Source organism: Schistocerca americana, chromosome 1, assembly GCF_021461395.2.
Source record: "Schistocerca americana isolate TAMUIC-IGC-003095 chromosome 1, iqSchAmer2.1, whole genome shotgun sequence".
In the NCBI taxonomy this organism is placed as follows: Eukaryota; Metazoa; Arthropoda; class Insecta; order Orthoptera; family Acrididae; genus Schistocerca; species Schistocerca americana.
Window position 1 is genome coordinate 1,087,061,926 of NC_060119.1, and position 15,647 is coordinate 1,087,077,572.

The following is a 15,647-nucleotide window of genomic DNA, read 5'->3' on the forward strand; positions in this document are numbered from 1 at the left end:
AGACATTCGCTAGCTCACAGGCACTCTGGGTTCTGTAGCTAGAGTTGGAGTGTTCTATTTTAGGTTTTTTTTTTAGATAAACACTTTTTGTTGTAGACATTCTTAATTATACTTTACATTTTTCCATCTTGGGCAGATTTTTTAAACCGATTTTTGAATATCCTCCTCAACTAATTTCAGTTATTAACCTTCCCAAGTTGCCCAGTATTTGTTATTAAATATTTTCGAGCTCATTTTATATTGGTCGCAAATTTTGTTTTGTTTATACAGATTCTCAAGCCTGCTGTTATTAAAATCAGGTACGTTGAAAATGGTTTGGGAGAAACAAAGAAATAGTGTAGTGTAGCTGGTGTCTCAGACAGACTTCTCGAGTTCCTCCTACTGCCAATATAATTCCATTTCGACCGAAATAATAACAGTCCAGAAGCTCGTCCATGACACCCGGTGTTCACTTGACATTATGAATTCGTGTGATTCGCCATATTGTTAACTTCAGTCCACAAATTTGGTTCTTCTACAACTGTTTGCAAATAGTGATTAAACTGTCTCAATTCTCATTTTCTTTCTCTTCCCGGAAGCAGGAACAACTTAGAATGAAGGTAGTTCTGCAGGCTATGGTAGTACGAACTGTTTCTTTCCGCCTACTTCGGGAAAATCAGTCTATTTTTTCTTAGTGGAAGGTATTTCTCTTTCTACCTCCTCTTACTAAATTTCGTGTGGTTCACCGGACGCATTGACGCATCATGTTAGATTTGTTGTTGGTTGCAGGTATGGTCAGCGTTTTCTTGGCTGAAATGTTATCTGCAGCGGTCAAGACGCAAGCACATCCACCCTGTCAAGGCCCCTTCCCACCATATACGCACCTGAAAGGTAGAAGATAAGAGTGCACACTTGTTGCTAAACGATTCCTCTGTGTTTACTATAATAATCATCCACACCCGTGCGTAATCTAATGGAACGATCAACGAATTGAGATTTCAGGTAGCAGGAAGAGGTTTTTGTAACTTTGGTATCGCTGTTGGTCATAAGGGATTAGCACCTCATTTGGGCATGAGAAGGGATGGGAATCGACTGTGGCTAACTGATCTCTTCACCAAATATACTTGGCTTCCAACATAAAAGTTGCAGATAGAGAACCCCGTATCACAGAAAGTGTTACACTTGCTGCTTTTAAGGTGGCTTGCTAAGCACACAGCAACTAAACTGCTGTTCGCCAAGGGGCATATAGATTTAGTGGAGCTATGGCAGAACAATGTGAACAACACAGATTAGTACAATTAAAAATATTTATTTATAGAATTTGTACAGTAAATAACTTGAGTATGAAGAAGAAGAAGATGATGCGCAGTAATGTTCAAAAAGTTCACCAACTATGAACAATGGTCTATTCCTGAAACCAGTGGCGATGACTAAGTAAACTATTAGAATGTGCAGTCTGGCTTTACCGACGGTGACGGTGGATATGTCCTGGTTCCCGCATACAGCGACTTCCGGCGGGTACTGCGATGCTGGCTGAGTTGAGCTGTGCGTCCGCTTATGTTCGCGATTAGGAGTTGAATGTTCATCTTAGGAATATTTTTGTTATGTGAGGTGGAAGCATCATATTGTCGCTGAAGAAGCTGAGTAGCACCGTGATTTAGTGGTTATGATATTAAACTGTTGCATGGAAGGTCGTGAGTTCAAAACTCATCGGTACTGTACAATTTTAATTTCTATATTCGGTTCGAATACATTCTAGAAGTATCCACAAATATCAAGAATCATTGTACTGGAATGTTCTGTAGCTGTATGTGCAAGTGCTGAATAAACCTTCGTTAAGTGAAGTTATTGTTCGTCATTCATGTAATTACACCGTCTTCTACGTGACAATATAGTCCGTGTCCTGTGCGGCCCCTATGGCGTCGCCCCATGCCTTAAGTTGTACCACCAGCGCAGGCTATCATAGGTAAGCGTAGACTACGGTATTTTTCCTAGTAACCTTGGTCAGCTAGGACTGTATCCGTGTTACCTGTATGTTAGGTGTGTTGCATACCTAGGCATTACATTATATCGATCATCTTGTTTACGTATGCAGTCATTGTCTTACTAGAGTTCCGTATTAACCAGATGTGGGAAACTGTCTAGAAACTGAGAGGGGATAAATAAAGGGCTGCATACCCTGTGGAACATTTTGTTCTACATAGTAGTAAACGCAATTTGCTCAAAAAAACTACAAAACAAAAATAAATTAAACATTGCTTCAATGTTTCCTCGAACTTAATATAAAACGTGTTTCGGTTGTTCATAAACAAATTTCACATTTATCAGTAATGACAGGAAACTATTGCCTTCGATCATTATGAAGAATGTTCTATTGAATACAAAGTAACAACAAAGTACTGGCGGAAGTAAAGCTGTGAGGACGGGGCGTGTGTCGTGCTTGGGTACCTCTGATGGTAGAGCACTTGCCCACGAAAGGCAAAGGTCCCGAGTTCGAGTCTCGGTCCGGCACGCAGTTTTAATCTGCCAGGAAGTTTAATGTTTTTTGTGTTAATGCATGTAAATTAGACTTGCGTCAAAAGTAATTGCTTTAGTTGTGTAAAAGAACTGCAGTTAAGCGATCAAATAATATTTTTTTTAATTATCAGATGCAATTAACTTCCTGTGAGGATATGAACTACACAATGGACTAACACTGAATTATGTCCAGTTATAATTATGTGCAAAACACACAACCAAACAAACAAGAAACCTAAGAGAAGTCGTCGGCTCCCAGCTGCTCTCTTACACATTCATACACATTCATTAACGTTTCTTTCCCTAACAATGCTGCCCGCAATCCGTCAATTTACTACGTTATTTATGTATTGTACCAAAACTGCCGAATCGTAGTTTTCGTAGAGCACAAATCTTTACTGTAACGATGACGGTTGGTATGATATTTTAGGGACATATGGCGGAAACATATACAGGGTGGCCTATTGATAGTGACCGGGCCAAATATCTTACGAAATAAGCATTAAATGAAAAAACTATAAAGAAAAAAACTCAGTGTAGCTTGAGGGGGGAAACCAGATGGCGCTATGGTTGGCCCGCTAGATGGCGCTGCCATAGGTCAAACAGATATCAACTGCGTATTTTTTAAATAGGAGCCCCCATTTTTATTACATATTCGTGTAGTACGTAAAGAAGTATGAATGTTTTAGTTGGACCACTTTTTTCGCTTTGCGACAGATGGTGCTGTAATAGTCACAAACGTATAAATACGTGGTATCACGTAACATACTGCCAGTGCAGACGGTATTTGCTTCGTGATACATTACCCGTGTTAAAATGGAACGTTTACCAATTGCGGGAAAGGTCGATATCGTGTTGATGTATGGCTATTGTGATCAAAATGCCCAACGGGCGTGTGCTATGTAGGCTGCTCGGTATCCTGGACGACATCATCCAAGTGTCCGGACCGTTCGCCGGATAGGTACGTTATTTAAGGAAACAGGAAGTGTTCAGCAACATGTGGAACGTCAACCACGACCTGCAACAAATGATGATGCCCAAGTAGGTGTTTTAGCTGCTGTCGAGGCTAATCCGCACATCAGTAGCAGACACATTGCTCGAGAATCGGGAATCTCAAAAACGTCGGTGTTGAGAATGCTGCATCAATATCGATTGCACCCGTACTATATTTCTATGCACCAGGAATTGCATGGCGACGACTTTGAGCGTCTTGTACAGTTCTGCCAATGGGCACAAGAGAAATTACGGGACGATGACAGATTTTTTAGACGCGTTCTATTTAGCGACGAAGTGTCATTCACCAAGAGGGGTAACGTAAACCGGCATAATATGCACTACTGGGGAACAGAAAATCCACGATGGCTGCGACAAGTGAAACATCAGCAACCTTGGCGGGTTAATGTATGGTGCGGCATTATGTGGGGAAGGATAAATGGTTCAAATGGCTCTGAGCAGTATGGGACTTAACATCTGAGGTCATCAGTCCCCCAGACTTAGAACTACTTAAACCTAACTAACCTAAGGATATCACATATATCCATGCCCGAGGCAGGATTCGAACCTGCGATCGTAGCAGCAGCGCGGTTCCGAACTGAAGTGCCTAGAACCGCTCGGTCACAATGGCCGGCTGGGGAAGGATAATTGCCCCCCATTTTTATCGATGGCAATCTAATTGGTGCAATGTATGCTGATTTCCTACATAATGTTCTACCGATGTCACTACAAGATGTTTCACTGCATGACAGAATGGCGATGTACTTCCAACATGATGGATGTGCGGCACATAGCTCGCGTGCGGCTGTTGTGGTATTGACTAGCTTATTTCATGACAGGTAGATTGGTCGTCGAAGCACCATACCATGGCCCGCACGTTCACCGCATCTGACGTCCCCGGATTTCTTTCTGTGGGGAAAGTTGAAGGATATTTGCTATCGTGATCCACCGACAACGCCTGACAACATGCGTCAGCGCATTGTCAATGCATGTGCGAACATTACGGAAGGCGAACTACTCGCTGTTGAGAGGAATGTCGTTACACGTATTGCCAAATGCATTGAGGTTGACGGACATAATTTTGAGGATTTATTGCATTAATGTGGTATTTACAGGTAATCACGCTGTAACAGCATGCGTTCTCAAAAATTATAAATTCACAAAGGTACATGTATCACATTGGAACAACCGAAATAAAATGTTCAAACGTACCTACGTTCTGTATTTTGATTTAAAAAGCTACCTGTTATCAGCTGTTCGTCTAAAATTGTGAGCCATATATTTGTGACTATTACGGCGCCATCTATCACAAAGCGAAAAAAGTGGTTCAAATAAAACATTCATATTTCTTTACGTACTACACGAGTATTTAATAAAAAATGGTGGCTCCTATTTTAAAAAATGCAGTTGATATCCGTTTGACCTATGGCAGGGCCATCTAGCGGGCCAACCACAGCGCCATCTGGTTTCCCCCTTCACGCTAGACAAGTTTCGTACTTTGTAGTTTTTTCGTTTGATGCTTATTTCGTGAGATGTTTGGCACGGTCACGATCAATGAACCATCCTGTAGTTGTCCGTGTTATGTGCGCTGTCTATGGCGTCGGAGCGTAGCTATTTTGAGTCACACTGAGAGGTTACCGTCCCGTGCTGTGTATATGGCTGTGTGCCGTCTGTTCTGGCGGAAACAGCAGTAAACGTCCAGTCCTCAACAGTAAGTGAAGTAGGGAAATTATAGCAAATCGGAATCCGAGTGACGGATTGGGGATTTGGACGCCATTCTTTCTACGTCGAGGGCCAACGGCTTAACGGAAGTTCCACTTGCCTCGGTAGTGAAGAGCCGTCTCATTCTTACCTGCCCTCGTGAGGAACTCCTTCTGTAGGTCAGGGCCATTGGCATTCAGATGCAAATGGAAAGGAAGTGCGTGCGTAGTGTTTGGGAGGCGGACGGCGGCGTGGGCGGCCGGGGTGGAGGGCTCGCGGACTGCGGGTGGCCGTGGGAGCGTTTAGCTTATCTGTGTGGGTGCGCCGGTATCGCACCGCGGTGGAGTAGCCGGTGCCCCGGTATCGCGTGTCCGCAGCGGCAGCGGCGGCCGGGAGCAGCGGACATCCGCCCGCACGCCGGCGCCCCGCCGCTTCCTGTCCGACACACTTTGTAGCGCTTCGCGACAGCTGGCCGGCCGCCGCGCGTCGGGCCCGAGCTGCGCCTCCACGGGTTTTTGACCTCAAAACGTACTCCGTACAGTAACACACCTCAGCTGTCGCGCCAGTGTGATACGGTTGTAGGGGATAACGGCTGGTTCGAAACTTTCCGTGACTGGTATTGAAATGTTGCTTCCTCTTGTCCTTGATGTTGCCCTACGTGAGTTCGCGGCCAGATGCACTCGCTCTTATAACGGTGTGCACAGAAGAAGACGGATGTTTGGGCGATGCGCAATGCAAGGAGCATTGTGCCACGTGACGCACAACCCAACAGCATCATTCTACTCTGTCCGTCGGGAGCATACGCCTAGGGACAAGCGTTGAACATCCGGCGTTTATTTTCCGGTAGTCCAGGTTTTGCGAGGGTACGTAGCCGCTGTAGCGTTCATTAAGAGTGGCGTAAAGCGAACGCGAAAAGTATTACGTTAAGAAGCGGCAGCTTGGTGGGGAAACAAATTTCCGTGACCGGTATTGAAACGTTTCTTCCTCTGTCCTTGATGTGGCCCTACGTGATTTCGCGGCCGGATGCACTCGCTCGTATAACGGTGTGCACAGAAGAAGACGGATGTTGGGGCGATGCGCAATGCAAGGATCATTGTACCACGTGACGCACAAACCAACAGCATCATTCTACTCTGTCCGTCGGGTGCGTACGCCTAGGGACAAGCGTAGAACAACTGTTTGCAAATAATTAAGCTGTCTCCATTCTCATGTTCTTTCTCTTCCCGGAAGCGGAAACAACTTAGAATGAAGGCAGTTCTGCAGGCTGTGGCAGTATGAGCTGTTCTTTTCCGCCTACTTCGGGAAAGTCAGTTTATTATTTATTATTAAATTTCCTGTGGTTCACCTGGTGGATTCACGAATGAAGTCAGATATGTTGTCGGTTGCAAATACGGTCAGCGTTTTGCTGGCTGAAATGTTATTTGCCCCACATCCACTTTGTCAAGGCCCCTTCCCAACATATCCACACCTGAAAGATAGGGAATAAGAGTGAACACTTGCTGCTAAACGATTCCTCTGTGTGTATAGTAATAATCATCCATGAAATGAAGTCCCATGCTTCTTTACAGAGCGTAGGGGAACGATGCGGGAGACCCGCACTGCCTTACTAGGCAAGGTCCTGGTGGAGGTGGTTTGCCATTGCCTTCCTCCGACCGTAATGGGGATGAATGATGATGATGAAGACGACACAACAACACTCAGTCATCTCGAGGTAGGGAAAAATCCCTGACCCCGCCGGGAATCGAACGCGGGACCCCGTGCTCGGGAAGCGAGAACGCTACCGCGAGACCACGAGAAGCGGACAATAATCATCCATACCCGCCCGCAATATAATGGAACGATCAACGAATGTAGACTACAGATTGTAGGAAGATGTTTTCCATTTAGGCGAGATACATTAAATAATGACAATCACCACCGATTGAGTCCAAAAGCCCTATTCCCACCCCGCCTGTGCGTGGACTGGCCGACTACATCTAAGTTGGAATCCGCCGCGTGCAGGACTAGGGGGAGTAGGGAACAACCACCGATTATGACACACACCGAATATGACGTAGGTTAAGTTAGTTAGATTGTAGGACTTAGTTTTAGGAAATTAAGATAGGGACTGCAGCGAATTCAACATCGAGGCCTGCCCAGTGCCAGGGGCATGCTCTTCGGGGTTAGCTCGAAGAGCAAGGCATACGAAAGTAGGTTTATATCCTCACTGGCACACATGTGACGCTGCAGATTACATACATAAATTAAATTAGTTGTAGGAATTAGGTACAAACAGTATATGTAGATAGTAGATGCCCATTGTTATGTTAATAAGTGTAGCTCACATACTAACACTAAACTAGCTGCAAAATTTATATAAATGTATAAATGTTTAGGACCCATTAATGAATTAAGGAAGTGGGTTGATTTGTATAATTATAATGGTTTAATAATAAAGAATTTTTTTTTAAAAAAAAGATGTTTTCCATAACTTTGACGTCGCTGTTGTTAATGTGGTGACCGCTACGGTCGCAGGTTCGAATCCTGCCTCGGGCATGGATGTTTGTGATGTCCTTAGGTTAGTTAGGTTTAACTAGTTCTAAGTTCTAGGGGACTAATGACCTCAGCAGTTGAGTCCCATAGTGCTCAGAGCCATTTGAACCATTTTTTTGTTAATGTGGTATTATCCCTTCAGTTGGGCATGGAAGTGGAATGGGAAACGTATGTGGCCTTATTGATTAAACTGGCGTCCAAGTGTATTTGCTAAGCACACAGCACACAGCAACTTGCTAAGCACACAGCAACCAAACTGCTCTTCGTCAAAGGGCCATACAGATTTAGTAGAACTATGACAGAACAGTGTGGCCAATACAGATTAGTACAATTAAAATATTTATTTATAGAATTTATACATTATATAACTTGAGTATGAAAATGATGATGATGTGCTTGGTAATGTAAAAAGTTCACTAACCATGAACAGTGGTCTATACCTGAATCCAGCGGCGATGACTAAGTAAACTATTAGAATGTGCAGTCTGGCTCTGCCGGCAGTGACGGTAGATATGTCCTGATTTCCGCACACAGCGACTTCCGGCGGATACTGTGATGCAGGCTAAGTTGAGCTGTGCGTCCGCTTGTATTCGCGGTTATGGGTTGAATGTTCCTTTGAGGAACATTTTTGCTACGTCAGGTGGAAGCATTGTATAGTCCGTGTCCCGTGCGGCCTCTATGGCGTCGCACTGAAGTTGTGTACGCCTGGGGACAAGCGTAGGACATCCGACGTTTATTTTTTCGGGTAGATCAGGTTTTGTGAGGGTACGTAGCCACTGTAGTGTTCATTAAGAGTGGCGTAATGCGAACACGAAAAGTATTACGTTAAGAAGCGGCATCTGCATTTTCCCTAGAAATTTGTCAAGGGAAAGTTACCTTCCCTCTTCTTCTGAATCCTTGCGAGATTATCTATTACGTAGTATTAACCCTGTTTGGCTTGGCCTACTGCATCATGGGCCTTGTGTCGGTTTGTGTTCATCTTTATTGATTGTGAAACTTCCTGGCAGATTAAAACTGTGTGCCCGACCGAGACTCGAACTCGGCACCTTTGCCTTGCGCGGGCAAGTGCCCTACCATCAGAGCTACCCAAGCACGACTCACGCCCCGTCCTCACAGATGTACTTCTGCCAATACCTCGTCTCCTACTTCCCAAACTCGGTCTGGCACACAGTTTTAATCTGCCAGGAAGTTCCATATCAGCGCACACCCCGCTGCAGCGTGAAAATCTTATTCTTTATTGATTGTGTTACCTGTGTTAGGAATTGGGAACCAATTTTTAATTCTATTCTGAGTTGCCCTTGGATGTTATCCCAGAAGTTAGAAGCAGAAGCAGTGACGTGATGTGGCGCTGACCCCAGTGTTGCTAAAATACCAGGGTACACCACAGCTGGTCGCTGACACACTGGCGACGCCGCCAAGTATTCTCCATCCCTCTCAGCGAAGCTGTCTTCTTATGTTGCACACTACAATAGTTCTGTGCAGTGCGCGAGCCAAGTTATACAAGATGTTTTTGTAAGAGCATGCAAAAATTTAGAGGATGCTTCACTGAACACTTTGAGGTAGGGACCTGCGGTCGGAGCAGCCAGCTTAAGGAGATAATCGGAATGAAATAAAATTACTGTGTACTTTTTTATTTACATTAGTTACAGTTAACTGCAACAGTCACAAGCACTGCATGGATTCGTTGTGGGTGGTTCAAATGGTTCAAATGGCTCTGAGCACTATGGGACTTAACATCTGTGGTCATCAGTCCCATAGAACTTAGAACTACTTAAATCTAACTAACCTAAGGACATCACACACATCCATGCCCGAGGCAGGATTCGAACCTGCGACCGTAGTAGTCGCGCGGTCGTTGTGGGTGGCATGGGTGTAAGTGTTGCGCTACGGTCGCAGGTTCGAATCCTGCCTCGGGCATGGATGTTTGTGATGTCCTTAGGTTAGTTAGGTTTAACTAGTTCTAAGTTCTAGGGGACTAATGACCTCAGCAGTTGAGTCCCATAGTGCCCAGAGCCATTTTTTTGTAAGTGTTGTTCGTGGAGTAGTCGCCACACGTTAGTATGTGCAACACTTACCAGCACCACCTCTTCAAAATCGGGTCTGCGAGTGGTCCTCATGTTGCACGTCCCTCATTTCCTCTTTCCAATGAACCAGTCTCCCTCATTCTTCGATCGACAGAAATAAACACTCGTCGTGACAGATAATGCCTGTAAGGAAATCGTTCCCTGTACAGCATTTCAGCAGCGAGAGCACTGCAACGCACTTCCTCGTACGCAATGTGCATGTCAGTGAGTTCTGCGAAACTGTACCGGTACTGCTCCGTCGTATTGTACTATAAATCTCTGAACAGCACTGAGTAATGAACGGGTCTGTCGTTGATTCATAGCACGTTCTGTCGCGGGAGAATATAAATACGATAAAACAGTGCCACCTTATGGACAAGTAAATTAAACAAAACCTGCAGCATGACTTCCTAGTAATCAGGCTCGTCCTCCTTGTTTCATCACAGGAAATAAAGAATGTGCATGTAAATAAACAGCACAGTACCTGTAAACATGTACGCATGTTAGTTCTAAATTAGATGGAAAACAGTGCTAGACAAAGCGGTGTACACATTTGCTTCCATATCTCCTTAAGTTGGCTTCTCCGACCCCAGGTTCCCTACCTCAAATTGTTTAGTAGAGCATTCTCTTATGTCTTGTTACATTTTGCAAGTCCTTACGGAAACACTCTGTGTAGTGATTGCAATATACACACACCAAAAAATGTTTTGCATCACCTCGGTTGCGAGAGTTCCGGAATCTGTGCAGAACATTGGAATAGAGGTCAACATAAACATCATTTCCGTCCTTTTTATTGCTCAAGAAAATCTTACATTGCTTTTTGCACCACCATACAGCGAAAACTTCAGAGGTGGTGGTCCAGATTGCTGTACACACCTGTACCTCTAATACACAGTAGCACGTCTTTTTACATTGATGCGTCCCTGTATTCGTCGTGGCGTACTATCCACAAGTTCATCAAGACACTGTTGCTCCAGATTGTCCCATTCCTCAACGGAGATTCGGCGTAGATCCCTCAGAGTGATTGGTGGGTCACGTCGTCCATAAACAGCCCTTTTCAATCTATCCTAGGCATGTTCGGTAGGATTCATGGCTGGAGAACATGCTGGCCACTCTAGTCGAGCGATGTCGTTATCCTGAAGGAAATCATTCACAAACGTGCAGCCGGCCGAAGTGGTCGTGCGGTTAAAGGCGCTGCAGTCTGGATCCGCAAGACCGCTACGGTCGCAGGTTCGAATCCTGCCTCGGGCATGGATGTTTGTGATGTCCTTAGGCAAGTTAGGTTTAACTAGTTCTAAGTTCTAGGGGACTAATGACCTCAGCAGTTGAGTCCCATAGTGCTCAGAGCCATTTGAACCATTTGAACAAACGTGCACGATGGGGGCGCGAATTGTCGTCCATGAAGACGAATGCCTCCCCAATATGCTGCCGACCACCAGCGGCGTACGTCGGCCCCACATAATGCCACCCCAAAACAGTATGGAACCTCCACATTGCTGCACTCGCTGGACTGTGTCTAAGGCGTTCAGCGTGACCGGGTTGCCTCGAAACACGTCTCCGACGATTGTCTGGTTGAAGGCATATGCGACAGTGATTAGTGAAGAGAACGTGATGCCAATCCTGAGTGTTCCATTCGACATTTTGTTGGACCCATCTGTGCCGCGGTGCATGGTGTCGCGGTTGCAAAGATGGATCTCGCCATGGACGTCGGGAGTAAAGTTGCGCACAAACGACGTCCTGTGGGTGCACGAAAAACATTATTCAACGTGGTGGCGTTGCTGTCAGGGGTCCTCCGAGCTATAATCCGGAGGTAACGGTCATCCATTGCAGTAGTAGGCCTTGGGCGGCCTCAGCCAGGCATGTCATCGACAGTTCCTGTCTCTCTGTATCTCCTCCATGTCCGAACAACATCACTTTGGTACTCTCCTAGACGACTGGACACTCCCCGTGTTGAGAGCCCTTCCTGGCACGAAGTAACAATGCGGACGTGATCGAATGGCGATATTGACCGTCTAGGCATGCTTTGATCAATAGACAACACGAGCCGTGTACCTCCTTCCTGGTGGAATGACTGGAACTGATCGGCTTCAGATCCCCTACTTCCAATTGGAGCTGCTCATGCATGGTTCTTTGCATCTTTCGGCGGGTTCAGTGACATCTCTCAACATTCAAAGGTACTGTTTCTGTGATCTATCTTCAGTTCTGGGAACTTGGGTGATGCGAAACTTTTTTTGATATATGTAATTTAAAATCACGAAAATCCAAAATTAAAAAAAGGATATTAGTTGCAATGATATGTTGGATGATCCACACTTCTAGCGTATTAGGAGTCAGCACACTAATAATCTTAAGAATAAACCATTTACGTTAAAAAAAAAACTTTTTTTCATCGTTGGGAAGTGTAATCTCAGGTTCGGATTGTGATAGCAAGTACGGCGGACACTTTGGAGGTACTCAAGAGGAACAGGCTGTGTGCCGGTGCCGTGTTACATCTTCTTTCTTCCGTCAACGGCAAAAACACAACACTATCCTTAAGCACTAACGGTCTGTTTCACAGGTATACGTGTCCTTGATCTTGAAATCTCTATTGCTATCCCCAGTTTCATTCATTATCTACTCTTGAACGAAAATGAACAACCAAGAAAATACCTTAATGGTATTATTTCTCCTGCGAATTGTTATCAACAGCAGATAGCCAAATCATGAACAGGGCATGCATGGTGATCGTGCTGTAAACCTCGATTAGTTTGACTACCAGTGGTGCTCATCGTAATGGAAATCGACTATTATATAAGTCTCGAACATAGTGAGTTCAAAAATGGCTCTGAGCACTATGCGACTTAACTTCTGAGGTCATCAGTCGCCTAGAACTTAGAACTAATTATTTTTAACTATCCTAAGGACATCACACACATCCATGCCCGAGGCAGGATTCGAACCTGCGACCGTAGCGGTCGCTCGGCTCCAGACTGTAGTGCCTAGAACCGCACGGCCACTCCGTCCGGCGAACATAGTGAGTGTTCAGCTCTGGAAATGTATGACGCGGCGTTACGTAGTTAACTCGTTTGTGAATGATCACGGATGTCGCCTGGAGATACTCGGAATTGACAATTTCTTCCTGGTGGTCACAAAGTTTGTTTTGTTATGTGGACACGTTAAGTATTTTACCGGCCTGCTTATCTGACATCTTGGGTGCGTGGGAGGGGGGGGGGGGGGGGAGAGCACAATGGAAGGGCAGTGGCCTTTTTCCTTGAGGTGGCACGTGTCACAGCCGCATGCGGGTATCCATTATCCTCCTGCAATGTGATCTGGCGACGCCTTGGAAAAGAATGCCTCCGGTTCTAGAACAGAGCTAAATTACGAATGCCAAGCTATGCTGGTACGGGCGTAAGGTTGACGGACGAACGTACTACGTACCCTTGCATTCGTGCACTCGTTTTAAACGTGTTCTTTTTTCACCCCGACTTAAGGAGATAGCCATTTATCCCAAACATCTATTCTAAAGAAACTAAAGCGATCTCTTTGGCACCATAACTTGCAGGAAACAAATATTTCGTGAATGACATCAACTTAGCAAATGCCATGTAGCTGGTTTATTTATTGACAACTGGATATGTTTCGAGATAAATACAGTGTCAAGAGCCAGACGTGAAAATGTGGAGAGTTGGCTGGCTCTGAGCACTATGGGACTTAACATCTGTGGTCATCAGTCCCCTAGAACTTAGAACTACTTAAACCTAACTAACCTAAGGACATCACAAACATCCATGCCCGAGGCAGGATTCAAACCTGCGACCGTAGCAGTCGCGCGGTTCCGGGCTGAGCGCCTAGAACTGCTAGACCACCGCGGCCGGCTGTGGAGAGTCAACAGGATTTACATTCACATGTGATAGTACGAATATTTCTAAACAGAACGTATGTTCGCTATTAATTCGTATGCCAATGATCTGGTTTCTCAGTAATGACAGCATACAGGTACGTAACGTCTATCGGATGAGATCAGAAACTCCAAACTTTTACTTTCGCCTGGTTCCCTTTACCAGCTGCCCATACGGAAGATGTGTAATCTGACGTTACGTCACCGTCGCAAAAAACACTGGAAGTTTCTTGCTTCGGTACACACTTCAATCTTCTGGGAAGCACTAATATAATGTACATAGCGCTGTAGAGTCTAAATATTTATTCGCGATTCAACTTATATAGAATGGCAAACACTATCCTGCCATGTCGTTTCTGCCATGAGTGCTCGAACAGATAGATATGCAAGAGAGCTGATTTAGTAACTTTGTGACATATTGAAATAACGTGCAGGACCGGGATTCGTACTTCGCACCTTTGCCTTTTGTGAGCAGTTGCTCGCCGACTGAGCATCCGAGAACGTCTCCCCCGCCGTCAAAGCTTCATTTCGATCTATACCTCCTGTCTCCAATAACCTTTCCATGGTTTCCGCAAGGTATGCAGGAGAACTTCTGTGAGGTTTGGAAGATAGAAGATGTATTGGCGGAAGTAAAGTTGTGACGGCGGGTCGTTAGTCGAATATAGCTGGCTTAGTCGGTGAGCATTTGCCCGCGAAACGCAAACCTCCCAGGCACACGGTTATCATTAGCCAGAAGTTTAAAATCAGCGCACACTTCACTGAGGAGTGAAAATTCATCTAGAAGTTAGTGTCTGAAGCAGTGACAGGTAAAACAATTTTTGTCACCCCATTCGTGTGTGTGTACGGCGGGAGGGGGGGGGGGGGATAAGATTTTTGTTTTTGTCCTAATGTATTGTCCACCCAAGTAATAAGGATCTGGGATCTATTGAGACAGGCAACTTGAAAATTGTCGCAAATCAGTTACCTGTAGTCTGCATTCGACTTACCACATTTAAACTCAAGGTTTGTAATTTTCTTGTCAGCCGGAGTGGCCGAGCGGCTCTAGGCGCTACAGTTTGGAACCGCGCGACTGCTACGGTCGCAGGTTCGAATCCTGCCTCGGGCATGGATGTGTGTGGTGTCCTTAGGTTAGTTAGGTTTAATTAGTTCTAAGTTCTAGGGGACTGATGACCTCAGAAGTTAAGTCCCATAGTGCTCAGAGCCATTTGAACCATTTTTTTTGTAGTTTTCTTCGTTTCACACACACACACACAAAATATTTACGTTTTACATTAATTGTGTCCTTCTCCAACACTTGTCACATTTCAGATTCGAAATCTGTTGAAGGTGTCATTAATTACAAATTCAGTCTCTGTTGTTCGGGTAAGTCAGTTTTGCTTGCCTAAAAGTGGGAAGTCTAATGCTCCACGTACAGCACGCGTTTTGAATACGGACGGGATACACAAACTCGCGAAAACGAAGCTGAGGAGGGAAAAATTGTCTTCTGTTCACATGAAGTTTCGTTTTTATACAATGCGGATCAAGTGCGACTGTAGTCTTCTCGTCATGTCCCAACGTTTCTCCGAGGCGCACTTTCACACTTCCAGCTGCCGTGTCAGTACATCGCGATGCTTTAACGGAATGATCTAATACCAACTATAGACTGCCTGACACCTACTCTGTTTTAACAGGGTTCCTTTTAAATTGTCGATGCTGATGGCAAACGGAACACTTGACTGTTGATCACCAACGCATTCAACTGTGCTTGAAAGGCACCTAGTTGCAACCTTAAATTTTCAGTAATCCTCCCGATTGGGGTTATATCTACTCCCAGATTTTTTTCTCCAAAAGGCAAATGTTTAAAGAATGCACTACTTAAATTCCGATTCTCTATTCCAATTTATAACGCTCGTACAATTTAATCGTACGTAAATGTGGTACATCTCTATCTTTTAATAGCCAGAATATGGTGCTTCAAAATCTAGATCCTTAGTTGTGTCTAATGA

The 15,647-nt window shown here is 44.9% G+C and overlaps 1 protein-coding gene across 1 annotated transcript in view; it reads left to right on the forward strand.

Moving 5' to 3' along the window:
• LOC124617826 (RNA-binding protein 24-B-like) overlaps positions 1-15,647 on the forward strand; it is a 349,098-nt gene that overhangs the window by 78,600 nt on the left and 254,851 nt on the right. The window lies entirely within an intron of this gene.